We start from the raw sequence: 24,372 nt of genomic DNA, 5'->3' as shown, positions 1-24,372 counted from the left end.
ACAGAAGACATTCCAAAAACTTCCTCCGGCTTTACTAATTTTTGGCTTGATATTACTGTTATTTTTCAGGACGATGATGCCAATAAAACTAACCTCAATTCTAGGTGAAAGCTATTATCCATTTTTATCAGCATTCATTAGCACCATTTACATTAGCAGATATGGGAGTCTTCATAAATTTTATACCACGGCAATGTTAAATAGTTCAGTTTAAGAAAATGAACAATAAAAATTTAAGCAAATTATAACTTTTGCGATTTCTATTCAGAATAATAATTTTAACTTAATAATTAGTTAAAGAGAAAGAAACATATTATAATTAGAATGCGTTCTTTGAAATTTTCAATCTAATTCCATACAGTTTCACAACTTTAAACTATTCATGAAACGGAAGGTTGTAAGCCCCTCCCCCCAAAAACATAGATCGAAAATTAAACTAAAATGTATAAGCACTTTAAAAAAATAATTAGAAAGCGAAATATATATGTAATACATTTCCTGATGATACCAAATTAAAATTATAATATTATAACATAATAGTATTGAGCAATTCAAATTATTTTTTAAATAACAAAGATCTTTAGATAAATGATAGAACATCTATACAGAACAACGAACATAAAAGTTTTTATGGTAATAATATCACAGTTAAAACTTAGCTTATCCTCTTAAATATGGACAATAAATGTATGCACCATAAAATTTAACAAATTCTTTCATCACTAAAATATTAAATTTTTTGAATTCAGTCCCACTATAGTCTTTTAGTGAACGGCAGTCACAAACAAACTATTACTATCATAAGAGGTGAAAAGAGGATGCAAGAACGTTCATCAATGTTGAACAATTAAATCTTTTCAATGACGAGTCACTGTTAAGCCATGGAATAAACGTTAAACGCAGGCAAAAATAACCGTCAGCTTACTGAATATAAAGGTAGAGAAGATAGATTTTTTTCGCTTTGCAGTTTGATTTATCATCAGTATTTTAACAAATTCCGTACCAGCGTTTCGGAATCTCTTTATCATACAGAAATCATCAAATAGTTTTCGAACAAACATCAGAAATTTTTTTTTTTATTTTTCAAACAGTTTTCGAATTTCAGAGGAAGACTGCGTAAAAATTATTACAATTACAAGTAGCAGAAGTAGTAGCCAAATATTTCATATACGAGAGTATGTTTGAAATAAGTTTTAGCCCCAAGGGCCACACAGTATAGTTCTGCATTCCAAACTGTCTCCGCAAAAAATTTTACAAATAGAAGATACCAAATGTTACGATTATCAAAAGTCGGGAGTAGCCATTTCTTTTTCTTCCCCATTCAAATATTTTTGGAATATTTGTGTCCTTAAATTTTGAGGCTTTTAGCATGAATTCTATATGGGCATAGTAAGGTCACGTTTCAGTTCTGTGTTAACAGGAAGTCACAAGCTCAATTATACGTCTGGTCCATAGTATGTAGTAAAAACAAATTGGAAAATATGCAAAATTAGGAAGTCTGAGTTCAGTCACAACACTATTAAATGTTGTCAATCTTATGGCAAAAGGCAGAAAGATTTCACGGGTTACATGTGATTCTACTGAGCAGCCTTTAATTTAATTCATTTTCCTGCTAAGTAAATTAAAGATAGAGAAATTCTGTTGCCAACTCGAGTAATATCCTACAGCGGAAATGCGTTTAGACATTGAACACACGTGCCTTGGCAAGCATGAATGTAGATTTAAAAGTTATTCTAACGCAATTTCTATCTTATAAAGCAGACGCATATATATATATGAAAGGATATTAAAACGGAACTTGGAGTGATGTCTATTGAGAGGGAACATACAGCCGAATTAGATACGTTGAAATTGAAAGAGCAGGACAAAATTCCAAGTAATTGAAAATTCGATTTGAAGAGATATTCGGCAAAGATAATAACCCAATTCAGTCCTTTCCCAATTCAACCCTCGTTTTCATTCTAAAATAATACATATGTTCGAAATTTTTGATAGATCATAAATAACTACCTCCTCTTGCATATGCATGAGAAGATGATTTGTTTTAGAAATTCGAGAAATGCGGATATGATCAGTGTGTAATAAAATAATTTAAAATAAGACTAATGAAATTATGTAACATTTTTATGCATAATAAAATAAGTGACATTTGGAAACAAGCTAAAAAATTTTGACTTACTTTCTCTTATTTATACAAGAGGGGTGTAAAAATGCATGCAAAATTATAAATGATGATAAGAAGATATTTCCAGCTCTAAGTCAGTTGGGAATAAAACCGTCAGAGCTTACTTAAGAAGGGGCTAAACATTTCCACTTCAGACTCAGACAGGAATAAAATTATTATTGTCAAGTTGGGAAAGGGCTGAATTGGTATTAAGCGTTCGACAAACTGCATTCGATATGTATCTAGGATTGTATGCAGATATGCATATCAACATATTTAATAAAGCAAAATGGAATACCGCATACATGTTGGAATGATTAGTTTTATAAAAAATGCTGAAATGTGATTAGAACCAAGAGATCCAAATTTTTATCATGAATTTACGTTAGAAAAATACTGCATTACAATAAATGCAATCGCACAGTTCTAATGACAGAAAACATATCCACTTGAAAGATAATAAAATGTCTTCTTTGCATTTGGCAGGATTGCTTTGCTTTCAGCAGCAGAAATATTGCTTGAAAACACTACTGTGAACAGAATAACGAAAACCCTGTTTTGAAGCAATTATTTTTTAATCTTTTTTTCAAACAGAGAAAATTTTTAAAAAAATTAAAAAAGTTAGAGTGCCAGAGAAATGAATTTTAGTTTATTCAACCTAAAATTATAGATTGTATTTCTAGGATAAATCACAGTTTCTTTTAAAATTTTTAAAGTGCAATTTTAAATACAATAAAATGCAGTGCAGTTGCTTGCGGAGACAATTTACTGACCCAGAAAATCACGGAATTGTAAAATGACTCCACACTGCAATGTTCTGTAAAGAAGGTTTGGAACATGACCTACTATACATATGCTTTAGGAAAAATATCAGACTTTAGGAAAAATATCAGGCTTTAGGTATATCGAGAAAAGAATGTGAATAAAATTATTTCAACTTTCTTCAAAAAATTTTCGACCTATCAAATATTTTTAAAAAAATCGAGTAAAAGATATTTAACTTATTCAGCATGAATTTTTAATACATTTCGTAAGGGGGGAATATTCAGTACATTTATCGAATTATTGAAGTTCAACCGTGTGGAGAAACAATGACAGGTAACAGCATGATTCCTTAACTCTTCAAAAACGCATAAACCTTCCTTTACTTTATTACTTGCTTATTCAACTCAGTATTTTTATGCGGTTCGTTTTCTACACTAATTAATAAATGAATGTATACACTGCTGGAAATAAAATAAGAAAATTTAACAATAATAATCAATAGTTTTCTAGTTACTGAATGTTTTCCAGTGAATATGCTAGTTTTGGTATATTAACTGTACAGCTTACAATTTTTTTTGTATGGCTTATTTTCTTGCTGGAGGGGGACTAATTCTACGATAAGTCAATAGAAGTAAAAGAAGTATTTCTTTTTATCCCCTTTTTTGGGGGGAGATTGGTCTATTTTTTCCACTGCTATTTAAGCAAATTTTATAGTTTCATGAAAAATATCCACTTTGCAAGATACTAATAAGATGCGATATTTTCAAGGATAATTTTTTCTCTATTTACACCTCAAAGATGAATTTAATTAAGTTCTTAAAATGGAGGGAGAAAGGCAGTTCAGCTCACCTTGGTTTAAGTTCAAATGGTTAGGTTAGGTTATTTAATTCCGGCAAAGCCTCGAGGGCTATCTGCCTAAGGGGAGGGCTGCCTTCGTGGAGGAATTTCTAAGGGAAACTGGCTCGTATACACGTTACACATGGGGAAAACCACGAAAACAGGCATGCAGCCATGCCCGTTCGCGGGATTAGAACCTCGGACCGAACTACCAGTGTTCAGCGACTTTACCACTCGGCCGCTGGTGGGCTGTAAGTTCAAACGGTTAATGTCCCCAGAGATTATCAAAGAGAACATGGTTCTGCGTGCAGTATGTCAATACCACCCAAAATCTTTCAGCAAAATCTTTTTAAAAGTTTACAGGGAACTTAAAAAGGCGATATTTTCTAGATATTTATATATATAAAAACTCTTAAAAGACATATCAATGATGTCTTTCACTGATATAATAAAATATTACAACAAACAAACTGGAATGCAAAAGCATATTATACAGCAAAACAAGTAATATTTTAGCGACAGTTACAAAATCTCTAATCGATAAACTGAGATGTACGGACAGTACCCAGCAGTTGGGAATATAATTATCATTAACATGCACAATATTGGTATAATAATGCATATAAATGAACGCTGCATAAAATGGGAGTAGTAATTCCAGTTTTATTATAGCACTCGGGATCTGCATTATAATAACTACTTTAGATGCATTACGCTAGAACGATATTACACTAATTTCTCCAACTTATAATCAGGTAGCAATTATTTCAAAACGTTTTAAGGCAAGTGCACAACAAACTCCAAGTTGCTATGCAGGTATGAAGAGAAATTATGAATTGTTCAAAGAGTATTCAAGGCTCAACGATAGCTTTATTTTCCTTTATTTTTCCATTTAAAAAAGTCCCCGTCGTCTGAAAAATGGAGGTAGATTTGCTCAAGATGAATGATATATAAAGATCTTCATACAAGTTAAACTATGCGGCGGTTTCCTTCACACTCATTTCCGTATAAACTACCGGGATGCTTTGTAATAAATAACTAACCTAACCTAATAGGAATCAGAAAGAGTTTATCACAATGCTTAGACCGTATCATTCAGACTTAGGTAATGTAGTATTACCTCCAATGATGATTTCAAATGACATTTGTAAACTTTTAGACATACGAAACATTTTAATTAGTTAATTATATATGCGGACATTGTTTCATATCCACTCAGTGCTTCCATTATTTCGAATGACCTTTATTAGTGGCCCACCAGTAGCCAAACGGTAGCTGAACAGTGGTAGTTCGACTTGGATTTCGATTCCAAGCGAACGGGCTAGCCGCATGGGCATTTTCGTGGTTTTTCCCCATGTGCAACATGGAAACGAGCCAGTTTTCACTATAAATCCTCCACGAATGCATCCTTATCCTTAGGCAGATTGCATTAGTGTGCCATAATCAAAAAAACCAAACCAAAACTCTTTCAGTGCAATTGCATCGTAACCACGCATAATGCAATTATTCTCAAAAGAGAAATAAACATCACAAGCATTTTATTTATAGTTACAACTTATTTGTAGTTACAGAAAAGCCTCTTAAATAAATAATCTACTAGCATCTTAAAATTATATAAAGAACGTTCTTTTTAAACACCTGGTTTTAATTACGTTAAAAAATTAATTAGTTCTGATACTTAAGCCACTTGTTTTTAACTTTTTTTCCAGCCTTAAGGTATTCTCGCTTGTGATTAATCCTCATAACACCCATTTTGTTGCCGAAAATTGAAACGAATCTTCATTTTGGATCTCTTGAAAAATACTGTTCTACTCTTTATGCGCAATAAGCACGTAAATCGGAGTTGCCCTCTCAGATATCCCCACCCCGCAAAAAAAATTCAAATTGCATAGATGGATGAAAAGTTGCATTACCGGTGGCCATATTCTCTAAAAAACCCACCTCTAAAGAACGAAATTGCCTGAAATTGTAACAAATTAACAAGTCTTACATAAGTTGGACGTGGAAGCCTTATACAGATTGCGCAGTGAAATGAAAATTTCTTAAGATGACCATCTACAGTTCCCGAAGATTTTGATGTACCGTGGAGGTGGTTGCCTTAGAGAGATGATGTACAATATCGATATTTATTTATATTATCAGGAATATTAGTCATTTTAATAGTGATCATTAAATCGTATGTGATCTTCAGTGTATTTAGATGCACACAGTTTACATTTATTTGCTATATATATTTACATAAGCCATCAACGTTTAAGACTTTTGAGGAATCGTTCTTACTCTTCTCTCTGTAAATGTTATTTAAATTATTAAAACTTAGTTCATTATTTGATACAATACGCATAAACAATTTGCATTCCTTAAACTTAAAAAAAAAAAAAAAAAAAAAAAAAAAAACTAATCCTGCTGTTAGATTAATTTTTTTCAGCCAAATGAGACATATACTAGAATTCAGTATAACTTCCCTTTGCTTCTGAGAATTTATCTGCTTCGAGTTTTACTATTTTTGGAAAGAAAATTTTTATCTATCTATAAAAACCTACTGACAGACAACGCGTATTTATTTATCAAAACAGCTACAAGCAATACTTCTACTTGAAAATGATCCCTACGCAATAGCAAGCTGCAGCGATGGATGATGAAAAATGGCTTCGTCCCGAATACTTGCTTCCGAGACCTGTCATAGTCAAATGCCAAGTGAGAGCATTTTTGACGGTAAGCATATGTACAGTGTAATTTTTTTTAAAAAAAATAATATTCTAAAGAATAGCATTGAGGAATTCAGTAACTCTGTGTTGCTATTAAATACTGTAGCAAGCGGTAATAGGCATACGGAGAGGAGGAAGATTCCGAAGAATGACTCAGATCATTTCTTACATTTTCTTCGGCATTACAATCATATTAAGAACACAGTTACTTTGATGTTAAAAGTATGAGGGAAATGTAAATGTTATTACAGTCTGTATTTTTTCTGTCTTCTCTAAACATTTCCTTATTAACGTAAGTCTCCGGTTATAGTCTTGCAAAAATAATTTGCAATCCGCAATGTATAACGTTTCCTAGAAATAATAAACAATGCTGATAAAAACAGACAAAATAATATAAAACTCTCCACAGATGCAAAAATGAAATCAAAAATAAATTTTAATTAAAAAAAAAAAAAAAAAAAAAAACCTCCCTTCCCACCTTTTTGAATGGCAAATTTGAATTTTCTTAAAATTCGAAGACCATTTCACGAAAACAATATTGAGATAACTTTCAGATGAACGAATTCTGATATGACATGAAACGATAAATACTGTCAAAATAATATAAAACTCTCCACAGATGCAAAAATGAAATCAAAAATGAATTTTAATTTAAAACAACAACAAAAAACAAAAAAAAAAACCTCCCTCCCCACCTTTTTGAATGGCAAATTTGAATTTTCTTAAAATTCGAAGACCATTTCACGAAAACAATATTGAGACAACTTTCAGATGAACGAATTCTGATATGACATGAAACGATAAATACTGTCAAAAATTACTCTCTTTGAAATCTGTGCATCAGTCAACCTGCAATTTATGAGCATATACTATTCTTATATCAGTTATGTAGAGGAACCGTTAACCTTCTAAACTTCCAAAATGCTTAATTTAATGATCGGCTTTCTTCAATCGTATTTCTGGATTAACGAGTAGAAGCAAGTTCTGCCCGAAACGAGCAAATATACTTCATGGAAACCGGTTTGGTCGAAATGCAATGTCTGAAAGAGGGCTCTTTCTAACAGCAAAAAATATTTCGATTGATATCAACTGACTGCATGAAGTTTTTCGTCCAGCCACTGCGCTGTGGAAGTTTCTGAGCTAGCAAAATATTGTGCTTGAACTAGTAAAAAATTGATTGGTCATAATCAAAATCTCATTAGATTAATGACAGACGCTAATACAGATTAGTTTTTCTGGGATGTTCCATTTTTGTTTTTGACATTTTAGTAACACTCAGTTACAGAACGTTTGCAAATCCTTTTTTAGGCTAAAGAATATATTTCATAATTTTATGAACTGATATTCAGCAGTACAATCTAGGATTATGCTAATCAGTTTGTATGTATCATAGTATCAACAGAATATATTTATAATAATTTTTCTGTACTGGAACGAGGTTTGATCTAGACCTGCGTGAGTAAAATGGATCTTTTAGAGAACATTTTCATTGTAGAGGGATCTTTCTTGTTAAATATATCCTTTTAGATAGCACATTCATATTTACACCTCCAGAAGTCCAAGTACTACTTAGTGCAAGTTCATGTATACATTATTTATACACTGAAAATTTACATATTTGATTTACGATCACCAGAACTACCGGACAGTGAAATAAATTAAGAGAATTTACATATTTGATCTACGATTACCAGAACTACTAGACAGATTTTAATAAAATTTGGTGTGAACATAGGTTGATATCATACAAACAAAATAAACATTCAGCAGTTATAATAGACACACATGTTCGTGTGTAACGCTCATGGAAGTCTGGAAGTCTGAAACAGTGGTTGCAGAAGACACAAAAGAAAGGGGTTAATAGGGTGTATGGTCCCCTCTTACAGCCATAGAGGCCTCGCAACGTGATGTCATATTGGAAATAAGGCAGTTTATCAGTGCCTGTGGCAATTGATCCCACTCATTCAGCAACGCTGTTTTCAGTTCTTGGATGGTTCTCGGAGGGGTGTTGCGAGTTGCAATTGCCCTCCCCAGAGCGTCCCAAACATGTTCTATAGGGTTGAGGTTTGTAGACTTGGCTGGCCAATCCATCCGGCGAATATCCTCACTCTCGAGAAATTCGTCGACCAGAAGAGCTCTGAGTGGCCTCGCGTTATCGTCCTGTAAAATGAACTCGGGGTCCACTGCAGTCCGGAAAAGACGAACATAGGGCTTGAAGACCTCATCCCTATACCTCACACCAGTCAAAGAGCCCCTGCCAAAGACGTGGAGAGGTGTGCGGCTATACAAAATGATGCCTGCCCAGACCATAACACCGCCACCGCCATAATTGTTGATTTCGCGGACATTGGAGGGTAGGTAGCCGGTCCCTGGCTCTCTCCATATGAAAGTACGCCCAGAATTGGTGTAGGTTAAAACGGGACTCGTCGGTGAAAAGAACGGTGGCCCATTGCTCCGTACTGCAATCACTATGCTGCCTGCACCATACTAATCGGACTCTCCTGCCCGTAAACGTGAGTGGGATGCAAACAGCCGGTCTTCTGGCAAACAACCCTCTCTCATTCAGTCTTTCGGAAACAGTCACCCTTGTAGCACAGGTTCCTGTGGCTGCATACAGGTCCCGAGAGAGCTGAGAAGCTGTAGTCCCTCTGTTACACCTCGCTAAAATTGACAAATAGCGATTTTCTCTGGCCGTCGTGGCTCTTGGAAGACCTTACCCAGGTTTTCTTTCGATGGATTCAGTACCTTGGAACTATTTCCATAGGTTACACACAACACTGGGCTTTGGATTAAAATCTCTGCATACCTGGACTTGCGATTGGCCTGCCTCTAGCCTCCCCACAATTCGCCACCTCATTCCAACATCTAAACGTTGGTGGTTACTCATTTTTACTGTTTCGATGTGAATTTAGCCTAATGCTGCAAGATAACACCAAGAAATTCGCCGAGGCTCCGCCTACACACACGTGTACGCTTACGTATTTGCCGTCCAAGATTTGCATTTTTATCTAGAAGCAGTAGTTTTTTACTTCAGTTCAGTTCTTTTCATGCAATTCGATAAAATATGCAAATTCTCTTAATTTATTTCACCAGTGTAAAACGAAGATATTTTATCGGACTTAACCAATTCAACGCAAAAATGCTACAGAAAATTTAATGATGTTTAAGTGCCATTTCGTTTGGGTTTTACACACAACAAACAAACAAAATTAATTTTGATAAATGCTTAATGCAATTGTTTAATTAATTTATCTATCTCATTTAGCATTTGTCATAAGTAAGTAACTAAAATAAAAGCCTTCCCTGAAAAAAATTTAAAAAATGGTTGATGTAGCAAATTAAGCTCAGATAAGATTCAACGGAGAGATTATTAATTAGATTAGTTATCCCGATATTCATATTTCTTTCTATTAATAAAAGTAAGTTTACCTAATTAAAAAAATTAATTGCTATATATTTGTGTTAAATAAAATACTGCAGTCAATTTCAGCTTCTTGGATCAAAAGTAAAGAAAAGAGAACGCAGAGAAATTTGTGAAAAAAATACTTTATTGACAACCACATATCATATTTTTTTTATTAATACTAGTTTATAACAGAAAACATTAATCAACTTCTTTAACGATCCGCGTGGAAAAGAAGCACGACGTGAATTTCATTCGTGGTTGGTTACGGACGGCATATTTCGCGGGAAAATAATTATATGTTAATACACATAGCTTCTGAATTTATAATTGGCATTGCAGAGTGAGGTTCTGCCAATCACAACATTATGGAGCTCTTGTTAAGAGCTCTTTGTTTGTGTTTATAATATTCGAAATAACAAAATTCTGCAAGCATAAAATGCTACTATATATATTATTTCATCATTGCTTGCCTATAGAACAGGAAAACATCTGCATTTATGTTGCTTTAACTAATTCCTCAACTAATTTCTAAGACTTATCTTAGTGATTTATTGTTTATTCAATGTTTTAAACTCATTCGATGCAATTTCTTTAATTTCTTGAACAACTTATGCAAGCCAGTGAACTCAACCAATTCCAATGAAGGGAAGGACCTTGAATGAAAATGCTTTGGCGCACTCTTTTTACTTTATGCCAAGAACATTGGGTGAGCTTTCCAGTTTATGCTAACCTATTTCACTTTCCCTTTTGTTCTGCGGAAGCGGGAAAAAAGTATCATTTTTTTTTCTTGCATATATTTTACTTTATTTACTTTCTTGCATATATTTTTCTGTGTTTTTTTTTATCAAAGTTGTTACTTTTAGATTTCATTTCAATTATTTGAGATGCGTGGTCGAATTATAGTTCTTCAAACAGTTATTTTAAAAATTTCCATTTAGTTATTGGCATTGCGTACTTTTACGTTTGGCATTGCGTATTCATATAAACTTTTAATTTAATTTTATGTATTTTAATAGCATTTATTTCGAAATAATACATTGTCACCTAATAATTGACATAATATCTTTGAAAACCGTATTCTGCATTAAAAGAGAAAATACTGTAATGTACGGTTAATACGTCTTTTAATGGGCCGTTTAAAAGAGATGCATAAATGAGAAAGTTGTATTATCTACATTTTAATTTAGAATGATTTGCGTACAAAAAAAAAATGTTCATCGGTTGACATTGCTTTACACACTTTTATCATCCTACATTTAGTTTGCTCAAATGTTATTCATATTTCCGAATAAGTTCAAATTTTTCATTTTTTAAATGGCGAAAATAAAATAGCATAACATAAAAAATCATTAAATTTTATGCAAATAAATAAATATAATAATTAAATAAAAATAAATAAATACAAATTATTTTAACCTTAAAACCTTAATTTTTTTCTTAATGGCTTATTGCCTCAAGAAAACCTTAATTAATTAATCTAACGATATTCTTGAGGCATTCTGTAGCTATATCCTTAATCATCCACTTTTTTTATTCGGTATATACTATACTCATTTTTGAACATCTTGTTTTCTGCAGCATTCTCATGATTAAAGGTGTCGCTTCCCATTTCACCAGTAGTGGTCAAAGTGAAATAGTGAAACGATTTTGTCATGACACTGAATGTCTTTATAGGCTAGGTATTTTGAAGGCATGAGCTGAAAGAAAAGACTAGTTTCATCAACACTGAAAACTCTTTTAACTGATATCGATACACCTTTCTTGGATAACTTCATGAATCTTCAATAAATTCGGCTAAGGCACCTTTGAATTCTCCATTTATATGATATGACGTTCAATGATGTAATTTAAATTTATAAAGCCCTTCAGTGAAGAAACGATCGTTTTTCGAGATGGTATTTCTTCTACTTTTCTCGTTGGTATAGGTCCATTCGCTAGAATATTTGGCGCACTGCATTGAATGGAAACTTCAGTGTAATATACGAATAATTTGAACCTCCAAATATTTCTTCTTGAACACGCGATTTCTTTGAAGGGGTTTTCTGCAAACTCATGTTCTTTCTTCTTCTAATTTCCTTCTTTAAGAAGCATTTATTTTCAGTGTTGACCCAAGTATGTTCAGTTTTTTCGACAGTAATATTTCCATAAATTTTGTATTCTTATCAAATTCTTTTGAAATTTTAGTTGTATCTTTCAGGGAGATTATTTTTCATTTTCTAGATATGCTAAATGTATATTAAAACAATAGTTGAGTTAGAACATGCTTACCAAAATGATATAGGAATAAAACATCTCTCTTTTGGTCAACCGATTCCTGCGTTTATCCTATCCAACCAGTCACCCTATATAAATACCGCGAGGGGTGATATCATCAAAGCCGTCAAACTCTTAAACTGGTTTACATTTTTAAATACTTAGTTTCAAACTTCAACATAGATATAGCTTCAATATAGGTATATTCATGCACAAGATTTTCGCTTTTTTGGAAAAAGTGAATAATCAATCCAAAAAAGTTGAAGGAACACACCCTTTGTACAATAAATATTAAAAATTCGTCTTTGAATCAGTATCAGTTCCAAATAGTATGTTTCGATATTCACTTTGACTTGCTTTCGAATTTCTAATTGCGATAATCATTCCGACTAATAGTCACCTGGCTTTAAAATATGTACCAGCTGCAACCGGTATGGACGCATGCCTAAGCGTTTTCTTAAGACCATCTAAACTGCCGTCTTGGGCAATTGAAGTTCAAGACTTGATTTCCGAATAGATTTCTTAGGACTACGAAGGTAAGATGCTCTGACACGGTCCACATCTTCTACAGACACTTTTAGTCGTCCCGTGCTTTTCTCTTTAGAAACACATTCGATTGTTTCGAATTGCCTGTACCATCAAAGGATGTTTTTGCTACATCGGAGTATTACAATTAAACCTTAAACGAAACGCACGCTGAACTGATTTTACCGATGCACTCCTAGCATACTGCAGAACACAAAATGTTTTACGCTCTGGGCTCTAATTTGCTTACGTGGCGCCGCAAGCGAGCATTACTCGCGAATGCGTTTATCTGAAACAGTTTGAGTTATCTTTTATTTATGACCTTAAACCAACATTATACAACTCTTACAGTTGATACTTTTAAAATTTATAACAGGGACATTCTTTTATGGATATATTATATTCTAGTAAATTTTGCTGCTGTTGAACATTTCTGTAGTTAGAAGAGTGCATGCTTTAATTATATTTTTGATCTATTGTTCTATCTACGTGCTAAATGCATATATTATGTACAATTTTGAAATCAGCAAAATAAATTTCGTTGCATATAAAAAGAAGTAAAATAACAGGCGATAAAATGTTGAAGGTAAAAACTTACTTTTATGAAAGAAAAAAAAAACTTTTTATTAATATTCTTTATAAATTTGAAAAATACTATATCCTAAGCCGCGCTTTCGAGACATGAAAAACGCGAGTTAAATCTCGTCAACCAGCCCAGTAAAACAGAAGATCTATAATTTATTTATTTATTTGAATGTATAACGCACATAGTCGGTTTCTTGCGTTCAGAATCAGAAATAATCAAAATTAGAAAGTGAAATGTTAAAGTGACGACAATGTACTCTGATTCTCTCTCCCTTTTTTGAAACATCGCGAAACTCTGAAATGCTGAATAAAATTCTTCAGCCCGCCCAGCCTTAAAAATGAAACCAATTTCTTTAGTTGGTTTCTCTGTTTATTTTAATCAAGTCTTGAAATCGATTTTTGAAAATACTGCTTTAAGGCGATTTTCTTGAAATTTTGTACACATACATATTTTTATGTACCGATTTCTTCAGAATTTGATACAAATATTTTATTCAATGATGAAATTACTTTTTATGTTTTTTGTCATATATCCTCGTATAACGAATGTATCGAATGATTGCAATTTTAGTCTTTGCAACACTGAATAAATAGACTTATAAATAATCTAATTCCGAATCTTTAATTTAATTTACGGAATTCCGGCGTTGTCTCTAAATGCAATGAATGTATTTCAGGCATTATGGGTCTAGCATGTTTAAATTTCAATATAAAAAAAATCTACCGTTTATAATATCTTGAAATTTTTATTGATTACATAATCGCTGCCGCCATTGTTAAATTGTTCCTTCAGAGACTAGATGATGTCATTCAGAAACCATACACTGGAACAATGTTCACTGCTATGTTGATACAGAGAATAAATTTTCGATTCAAAAGCCTTCCTTATTAGTTTTTTATAATATATGAAAATAGAATACTTATAAAACGTGTTCTTAACTTATGCGATTTTAGGGAATTGCATTAAAAAGTAAAATCTACCTAATTCAACAATACATACCCTTAATAACACGTACGATTTGAACTATAATAAAATCGTTGGGCTTTTGTTAAAAAACATCGCGTTAGGACATTAAAAGAATTTTAAGATATAATATTCAATTCATTTAATTTTTTTAATTCGTCATTATTAGCAGCGTGATGATTTTACTTTTATCATATATGACTAAACATTTTTGGACGAAGGGGGAAAAATAATTAAGTTTAAATATTGCTTCTTACGCTCCACGATTTTATTTTTAGCCCCGTATGGCAAGAATATAATAGCTAAAAAAGTATTTTGCCCTTTTAGTGCATTTAAGTTTTCATACATTTTATACTTTTTAATTCATATAAAGGAGGGGGGAACTGTCTCCGAACTAAGAAAATTTACTTTTCTACTGAGAAAAAAGGATTCCTATAGAAACAGAATTTTTCTAATAAGGATTTAGTAAAATACGTGATGCCATTTTTCTTTCAAGACCTATGGCAGTGATCTTCAGGGGCGGAATTATCCCAAGGGGGAAGAATTTACTCGACCTCGGATTAATAATTTTCGAATAAAAGCAAAAGGTTCACATAATTCTGAAAGGCTGAAAAAGTTATCATTATATATTAACTTTAGATCATCTAAGTAGATTTAAATACAATAAATTTAAATTTCAAATACCTATGCAGCATAATAAAATACAGCATTTTTAACTAAAATTTGGCATATTATTTGGGTGCACCATTTGAATTAAAATCAAAGAAGGCATTTTGGTAGATGGTGAGAAGGAAGGATGGGAAAAATCAGTGGATGTAAGTTATGTTACTTGGCTAAACCTAGTAACGAAGAATTAAAGATATATTTATTTATCTTTCTGTTTTTAACCTGAGAAAAAGCAAAAAAGATGAATAACATGAAGAACTGTAACGACAATAAATTCTAGGAACACCGTTCTGATATTTCTTAACATTTGCAGGTATTCTTTATGATACACGGTGAAGATATCTATCATAAGTATCATAATTCTCAAAAGCTTTGTCAGTTATTTTCCTCTACACTGACACCTGATATATAAACAGTCTCTCCAACGTCCTCGTGCGATATTTGATTCTTTTGATCAGCTTGCAGAAGGAGAAGCGAAACGCTTTCTTATTGTTATTTGAGTAAGATTTCATGGCCATACATCTACAAAACAGCTTCTGCCAATTTATTCCGATTCAAGAAAGTCATGCCCGAAGATGGAAATGGTGATTGAAATTGAAACTACACCTGCAGCTTCTTACATAAAAGACACGTTTAGTAATTAAAACATATCCATGACCAATATCCTGTTATTTATCAACGCCAAAGAAAGTTTAGACTCAATGCAAACAATCCAATATCTACGCTGTATCTCTCGCAGCCAGTTCGAATGTTTAAAATATACAGGTCCTTTTTTTACTTCCTTGCACGAAGTAAAAAGGAAGTATTGTAATCGCAAAAAATTTTTAATTTCGAGTATCATATTTCAACGAAAATATCGATTTTGATCGCTATCCAATGCAATTTAATGATGTTTTTGCGTGACATCAGCAAGTAAGGACAGAATAAAGGACTCTTTTCCCCCCAAAAAATTAGAAAATTGATTTAAAATTAATTCTAAACAGAAATTTTTGTGGCGTCTGTGCGTACGTATGTAGGTACGTATCTCGCATAACTCAAAAACGAGTAGCCTCAGATCGAGTAGCCTCAGAAAGTAGTTGAAATTTTGTATGAAGGGACTGCTATAACATGTAGATATGCACCTCGTATTTTGGTTGCAATCGACGCGCCAAAAGTATATAAATGTATATTGATATCGATTATATAAATATAATCGATTGAGTGTTTTAATCTACTTACGCTAAATACATGGTTGCTGTTGCGATTTTGATATATATACCTTCTGTTACTCGGCTCAGTGAGCTCAGTTTCTTTATTCTTTTATGCCTTTAGTAAAGCTTAGTTTTATGCCTAATGAATTTTGCGGTTTATGGTTTAATTTTTTATGCCTATAGTTTTTATGCCTTTAGTTTTTATGCCTTTAGTAAATCTGCATGCAGTATTTTTAGAGTGATCAACAATTTAAAAGTTGTTTAAGTGCAGCTAAGCTTAATGAATTTTGCGATGGCGGACATGTTTGTTTACATTTTAAACTTGGCAAAATAGCGGATTTGTTGCCAATCTAGAAAAACTAAGCTTCGCAACAACAAAGATAACGCCTTCTTTTATTATTGCGAATTAAATTATGCTTAATCCATTCCGGAATTTATTCGAAGAAATAAGTGTTTCAAATTTACTTGGTAATTTTTAATATAGATATTTTGAGTTTTTATGTATTTTTGCCTTGTCGGGAAGTGAGAACTGAATTAATTGAATGAGAAATACTGAATCGTCTGTGAAAAACTGTTTCTTTTCTGTTTTGATTGCTTAATTTCTTTTATACATCGTTTTAGATTTATTATAGTATTTCAATAGAACATGTGGCAACGATTAGATATTAGATATTCGATTCTTCAAATGGTATAAATTTATATGCATTCTGAGTTATAATATGAACGAAATGTAACGCTGTTAAGTGAACCTAGCGCCAGAGTGTCGCTATGGTAAACAAATAGAGTAAATTTTAAAGAGTGCATTTATTCTATTGTGGTTTATGCGCTATCGACGAAGTATATTTAATTCAATCCAATAAGTTTAAATGAAATGCAAGAAATAATGCGTATAATTTAATAACCGTGCAAGGAAGTCATGTGGTGTACACATCATATTTTTTAAAAAAAGAAAAGATCTGAAAGATTTTATATCTGAAATATTTCTTTGAGAATTTCGTGTCCTGGCTAGCTAGAAATAACTGCTATTTCACTTACGGGAAAGAGAGCGAAGCAATGACAAAAATTGTAAATTGACAATTCTTAAACAATTAAGCCTTTTCTTTATTAAATAAATAAGATACACGGGGCGTCAATGATGGAATACTAAAAACGCAAAATCCCCCCCCTCCTAACGTTTGGCACTGCTTTTCTGAACAGCTCGTTTCAAATATGTAAGTCAAAGACCGGGGGGGGGGAGAACCATTTATGTCCATTGACAGGAATTTTGAGAAAAATACTTTTTTTCAGTTTGTGCAACTTCGATGATAAAGGAAATATTGTTATAAAATCATATAAAAAATTCGTCATAAACTTTCAACCTTAATTTAACGAAATTTGTATTTTAAATAAAAAAAATATATGAAAAATAAAACAGAAACGAATTTTCAATCCCTCCCCCAGGGTGAATAATTCCCCTGGGGCATAAATGCATCTTTCTCTTGACACGTGAACAAAAATTGCTTTTTCCCAGCACGCGAAATTTTTTCTCGGTTATGTTCTCGGATACGAATATTTTTTCTCCTAAAATGGATCATAATGTAGAAGCTATTCCTATTGCTCGCTAAATGGCATCATCACTCCAGTTTTCAGAAAAATGGACGTAAATGCCTCCCCCCAGGTCTTAATAGTTTTTGAATAAAAACGTATATTAAATCTGAACTTTTGATTCTTAAGAAAAACATTTCCCTCTTTTTGCCTTTCATACACGATTTCTTTTTCACAATTCACTGCAAATACACGATTCACTATTCTCTTTATTTTTCTGTTAAAATTTACTGTCCGGCACGATGCTCCCTATTTTAATATTGAGTGTGCGGAATAATTCGTCTCAGCTTAACGTCGCTTCAACTAATCGCACTAGAAGAAAAAGAACGGAAGCTTCAGTAGGAGTGAAATTATTTTGCAATTTCAAGGGATTACTGTATTTCTTTTCTAAATGGGTTGAATATGACCGATCTTATATTTGAATGCAAGATGCCCTGATCAATTTAGTGGTTAGCAGTGTTAGCTCCCGTATCACTGGGCCCAGGCTCGAATACTGAAGAAGGCATGGATGTTTGAAAGTGTATAGTGTTTCCTCGGCATGGAGAGACTTAAAATACTGGTCAGCCGAAAGCCCTCTCGAGTGGTTTGGTGATAGGGAAAGAGGGTTGGGAGAACCTTGGGTAGGTTTCTCGCGAATTTCTAAACAAAAAAAAAAAAAAAAAAAAAAAAAAAAAAAAAAAAGAAAGAAAGAAACTTGGACAAAGGGGCAGAGCAGCGCAGTTAGTATAGTGGGAATATACGTACCTTTATGATCAAAGGTAAAATTCTGGTGTCCCGACCACTTCTGAAACTTCTTAAATAAGTACAATGAAAAAGGAATTTGAAAAGTCAGTGTTACACATGCGCTCGCTCTTAAAAAAAATGCAAATTATGTTGCAGCAGTTTTTTATGGAAACAATTAAATAATTTTAAATGAAAAAAAAATCAAACGAATACTAATGGATTACTCCAGCTATTTTTATGCGCGGAGATTTTGGCGAGATATTCATTGAATGAAATGACATCAAATACAATAATTACTCTAAGTAATTCTGTTACAACTGAGAAGAATATACTGTCTCAGAATAAAAAGACAGAAAAAATTTCGCAGATCGATCAATTTTCAAATTCTACATCTATCGATGATCTCGTTCTACCTCAACTGGATTTTATCACGATCATCAGGCATTTATTCTCATGTACACCAGAATGTGCAAATAGAATTAGACGAAAATACTACTGTAGTAGCTGTAGAAATGCTAAGGAATGCATTATTTTGCATAAAACTAACGTCAGTGTTAAGGGAGATGGATCTTCATTTCTGGGACCATTTAGTAGAAAAATCAATATGTAAATATTAAAAATATATTTAACACGAACCGCCTTTTATTTTTAACGAAACAATTATATTTTTAATATACATAAAAATTTAATAAAAGGCTATATAGTAATCTAGTATTTTTCGTTTTAATTTTGCATAAATTTTTTACAGCTTTATTTTACCCTTTATCTGAACAACTTTTTTAACTAAACATTTCTTCAGAATCTCCAGATTCTCAAGAATTGCCGAGAAGGGTATCTCTAGTCTCAAGAAACAATTTAATTACTCATGAATAGTTTCCTCCATCTTGGAAAAATTAAAAGTTCGGTTAAAGAAAACCTCCAAGAAGAAGGAACTAGCAAGATTACGAGAATAATTGTTAATCTAGGGTTTAGAAAAAGAGCACTATTTATGATTAGGCAATGACTCACAGTGTAAACACAGCACAGTAGACTTGTGTATATAAAGAGTAAGCATAATCATTACTTTCCAATTAATGTACATAGGCTATCCTTCTGCCTGAAAATTATAGGTAAAATTACAGGTCTGCACATCACTAAATTAATTTCAAGTTAAGAAACATGTATAATGCATGCTGTATTATTATTTCATATTATTGAAACAACTACAAAATTGGAATAAATAAATTAATTGACTGATTGGTTGATTTAGTTGAGGTAAAAGCCGCAAGGGGTTTCCTCCAAACGAAGATATTTCCCTGGAGGACTTTTTTAAAAGCAGCAGACTCTCAGTAACGCTACACACAAGAAAATCACGAATTCCTTATGCGAGCTGCTCGTTTAGCAGAAAAAAAAGGGGGAACGAACTAGCAGTATTCAGAGGTTTTAACCATTCACTCCCCGGTGGATTTATATTTTTCTCGGCTAATAAAAACGATTAGCGACTATGCATGGTATGAATATGACCCTGTTTGCCTTCGAAAATTTTTAACAAAGATATCCTTCTCCAGTTCTTGTGTGCTTCGCGGTAATCAGCTAAACATACAAAATAACTAGCGATTCAGGTAATTAGAGTTACGGATATCTCGAGTTCAGATAATTGGAAGTCTTCCGTCTAAAATTTGAAAGCAATATTAAGCACTTTAGTTCAGTTACGCAGAGAAACTTGTTTTATTAAATCACTATGAAATCAAAATTTGCTTAGTGAATTTGAACTTTTGTTTATTGTAGACTTTTTCTTAAGATAATTCCTTTTTGAAGCATGGTAAAAGAATCTTCAGAAAAGGTTCTTTCAAAAAATTCTAAATTTGCCTCGTTTTTGGCGAATTCCTGAATGACAGTCTACCAAAACTGAGGATTAAAATCTCAAAATGAAGAGCTTCGATCTCCAGAGCTCACTTTCTGTAACATATTTTTGCAGAACTATGTGAAAGACAAAATATTTATTTTTCCTCTAGATACTGATTAAAGTTAAGATCAAAGCAATTTTCAAGACGACTGATATATTGGAAAAATATAAGATTAGTTAAAATGTGCTTAGATGACAGGAAAGCAACTTAATAGCTTTAAAGCAAATTGTCGTAAAAAAAATTTTTTTAGAAGTCATACTATAAAAAAACAGTACTGTTATAGTTACAGTTATTCACTATGTCACAAATAAAACACAGCTGGACTTTACTGCATTTAGATTGCTAGAAAGAGAAAAAGGTGGAAGAACTCCTAATTTAGGTAATCTATGTTGGCTATTAATACGCATTCTGCGCTACTGTCTTTTAGTCAATTTGCAACTATTATGTTTCCCACTGTTATTTTAAAAAGTTCGATTCGACAATTTCCGCAGCGTGGCCTATTTTTATCAGTTGGTAATTTCACCACTCGATCATACAAATTTTCAAGAAAGCTTTGAAACCAGTTTCCATAATTTTTTAAGCATCTATAAAATCTGGTAGATAGGCTTCGATGTGTAGATACCATGAGAAATTTACCGTCTAACAGAAATCCGAAAATTTATTGAAAATCTGAGGGTATGTGATAAAAGTAAAATCTCAATGTGGGCATCTTCTTCATATGCCTATTATTTGGGACGTATTTGGGATTATATAATTACAAATCATAATTAATTTATTTTGGATTATATAATTACAGACAAGAAGATGTGAAGATCTGGCTGCTTTTATGCTATTATCATAAGGGAATGAAAGGAAAATGTACACAAGTTTTGTTAAAAAATTAAGAGGACATATTTTAATGGATTGAGATATAGTCAAGCTTAAAAATTAAACTAGAAAGTTGATTTTTTTTCCACAATTAAAACTGTAGTACATAAAATTTTTACATAATGCTATGCAACATACAGACATGTCCGTTATAGTATTTGGTTTCAGTGGGATGGTACTCGTATAACCATTCACCGCAGAGGTAAGCAGAAGTGTTCTTTTCAAATGATGTCCTCCGGCGTTTTTCATTTCACGGTTTGAATCTCCCAACCACACTGCTGTAGATTCTTCTTAACAAAGCAAGTCAAGTCTAAAATGTGTGTTACACTCAAATTCGCTGCATCCAATAGCTTCAGCAACACATTAAGTGTGAAGTTTGGCAAACTGTTGCTGCCAGAAATTTTCAGCACGCTATCCTAAATTTTAATGCGCTACTAAAAGATTTTAACTACAATGGAAACAATCTTTCAAAGTAATATAAAGATATGGATATGTTTTAATAATCTGACTCATACCATCCTCCTATAGCACTGGTATACATTTCCTCTCTAACCCTCGTTACAGTACCATGAAAACGATTACATATTCGTGCTCCATCAAATATTTAGTTGCATAAAAAAGACTAAATGCTTATTAATCATTTTAGGACATCATTTGGTTCGAAAAAGGATTCGTGGCTAATGGATCGTAAGGTCTAGCGGTTGTTATCAGCATTGGTCTGAGTCCATCGATCAATGGCAGTTGTGCCCATTTCTCCACTCCACGATTCCCTGTGCTTATTCATGCGCTTCACATACGAACAAGAGAAGAGATTCGGTAATTAAAATTCAGAATATCTAGAATTGAAAACAATGATTTTTTCAGTGCTAAAATTTTGCAGTGCAGAGCATAATTTTTTTTTAACTGGCTTGATTCAGTAAATCGATATGTTTACCGACTAGCTTAAAATCTGAATTTAAATATTCATATCTCATTCATTAACATTCTCATTATTTGCATATTCTTTACGATAAATGTGGCGCAGGTATATTTTTCCCAACTTTAGAACGTTTAAATTTGCACTTTAACATAATTTTTAAAGGATAACTTCATGTTCGAAAATTTCACAGTACGTATTAACTACCCCAAGTGACATAAACAGATCTTCGTAGTTAGGCAAACGAGAATTCCTTCCGCCATCAAATGTAGTATAAAGCCTTTCGCTTAAAATTCTCATTTTTCAGCTTTATGCCAAGAACAGGGGAAACCAAGCCGTCGAAGCGAATTACTAATTTCATTTTCGACTTATATGAAGCATTATTCTATGTCAACCATGTTAGGCTTGGGAAAACAGCGCCTTTGAGGGAAACGTGAAAATGTTTCATGTGTTTTTCTTTGTTGTGTTAAAAGATACAACTGTCTAATGTTTTAGAGGCAACATAGTATGTTTTCGCTAGAAATAAGAAATAAAATTAGGAAACGAAAATATAAAATTCTCTGAGCCTTTCAATCCTTATTGAAGATTGCCTTTTAAGACTAGCAAGGACTTAGCCAATAATCCTCAGAAAATTTGCAGTGTGAACGTACTGTGATTTTGAGCTTATGCCAACAATGGTCATTAATCATGTGAAGGGAGTCTAAATGCGATTTTCCAAATTCTTCTATAATTTTGCACATCAGTTTATTAATATACAGCCTAGCACAAAATATCTTAGCCTATAGGCTAATTACGACCTTATTTTACAACTGGTTATGAGGTCGGTTATGAGGCAACTGGTCGGTCTGGTTATGAGGAAAATGCAACTGGGAATTGACTGTAATTTTAAACACTCATATATGTAAAAAGAATTGGAATAAACAAACAAACAAAAGCGCTTTTCAAACCAAATAAAATGTACGAGTACAAAATGAGTATGATTTTCTAATCGTGATAAGACTCTCCTATGTAAAGGATATGTCAATCAAAAGGAAGACTTCTAAAGGAAGTTACAGTCGGTTGTGATATTTTAAGTTTTTGCACCATGTATATCATACTCAGAGCACGATAACAACTTCCTGCTGTTATACCTGTTGAACGAAATATTAGTAGAATAATTTCTTAAATTCAGGAGCGAACAGTTCAAAGGTTTTCGTCAACGAAAGGGTTCGTTGTAAAAGAGAAATATTATAGATGATGTCCGTCATAAACGACACCTTGAGCCCTATGTATTAAGAATATTATAATGAATAATCATTATTATGAAAAATTAAATTGATGTATTCTCATCAACTAAAGATTTTCTGACTAATTATTATAACGGAATGGTTGCTTTAACGATTGGTTGTTATTGCGAGCATCTACTGCACGAAATGTGAGCCACAAAGGAAAATAAAATTCAGAGTTTAAATGGCAAAATTTGAATGCAGGATTTTTTTTATAATAGCGATTCAAGCGCAGAATCGAAGAATAACAGTAGGTCAGACAGGCAAATTCCAAAAGAAGCACTTTCAATTGCAAGTAAACTAATTTTTTTGGACTGAAATTGCTAAATTTTCTTATTGGAAATTATCTTTGAGAAATCAGCTTGTTACTGTTTTACAAAAAATATCGCAATTAATCATCCTTAATTATGATTTCATTAAACTGGGGGAACTTTGTTCTTAGGAGATAAAAACTCTCTTTTTTCTACCACTGCCTTCACAAAGTTTTTAGTTCAGCCTCAAAGAAGCAAAAACACTATGTGAAAGCTCATCAAAAATTTAGAAATTAAAGTCTGAATTCCAGAAATTCACTTAAGGCCCAAAGTGTTAAATATGAGTTTCTCTTCGTGCCTTTCACCCACAGACCAAAAAAACAAAGTATATCCAAGCATAGTTCAAAGATAGAAAGCTATTACTTTCAAATCGTCACTCTTATGAATGCTTATTTTAATTTATATTCTTAAAGTGAAAGTGGCATTCTTTCACATGATTATTTCATACGTGCATCGCAAGGAAGTGGCAGCGAAGAATAATTATTCCCTTCATGAATCTGATAAGGAACAGGCTCTATTCTTCAGAATTTTGTTTATGCTTTAAACCCTTAAATAATGACTCTCTGTCTTTGTAACATATTAAATCATTCTTTTAAGAAATTAAGTATTTAAAACTTAACTCTTCTTACCTTTGTCAAATTTATTTCGCGTTCTCTAAAAGCAAGTAGCGAGCAATGGAAATTACATAGTTAAATTGATTATACACTCTATTATGTATATACCGAACTGTTTTTACGTTATATTCAGAATGAAGCCA

Source organism: Stegodyphus dumicola, chromosome 7 (assembly GCF_044657685.1).
Source record: "Stegodyphus dumicola isolate Sdum_Otavi_A_Nest chromosome 7, ASM4465768v1".
NCBI classification, from domain to species: domain Eukaryota; kingdom Metazoa; phylum Arthropoda; class Arachnida; order Araneae; family Eresidae; genus Stegodyphus; species Stegodyphus dumicola.
The sequence above is the reverse complement of the archived record's forward strand: the minus strand, read 5'-3'. Positions refer to the sequence as shown.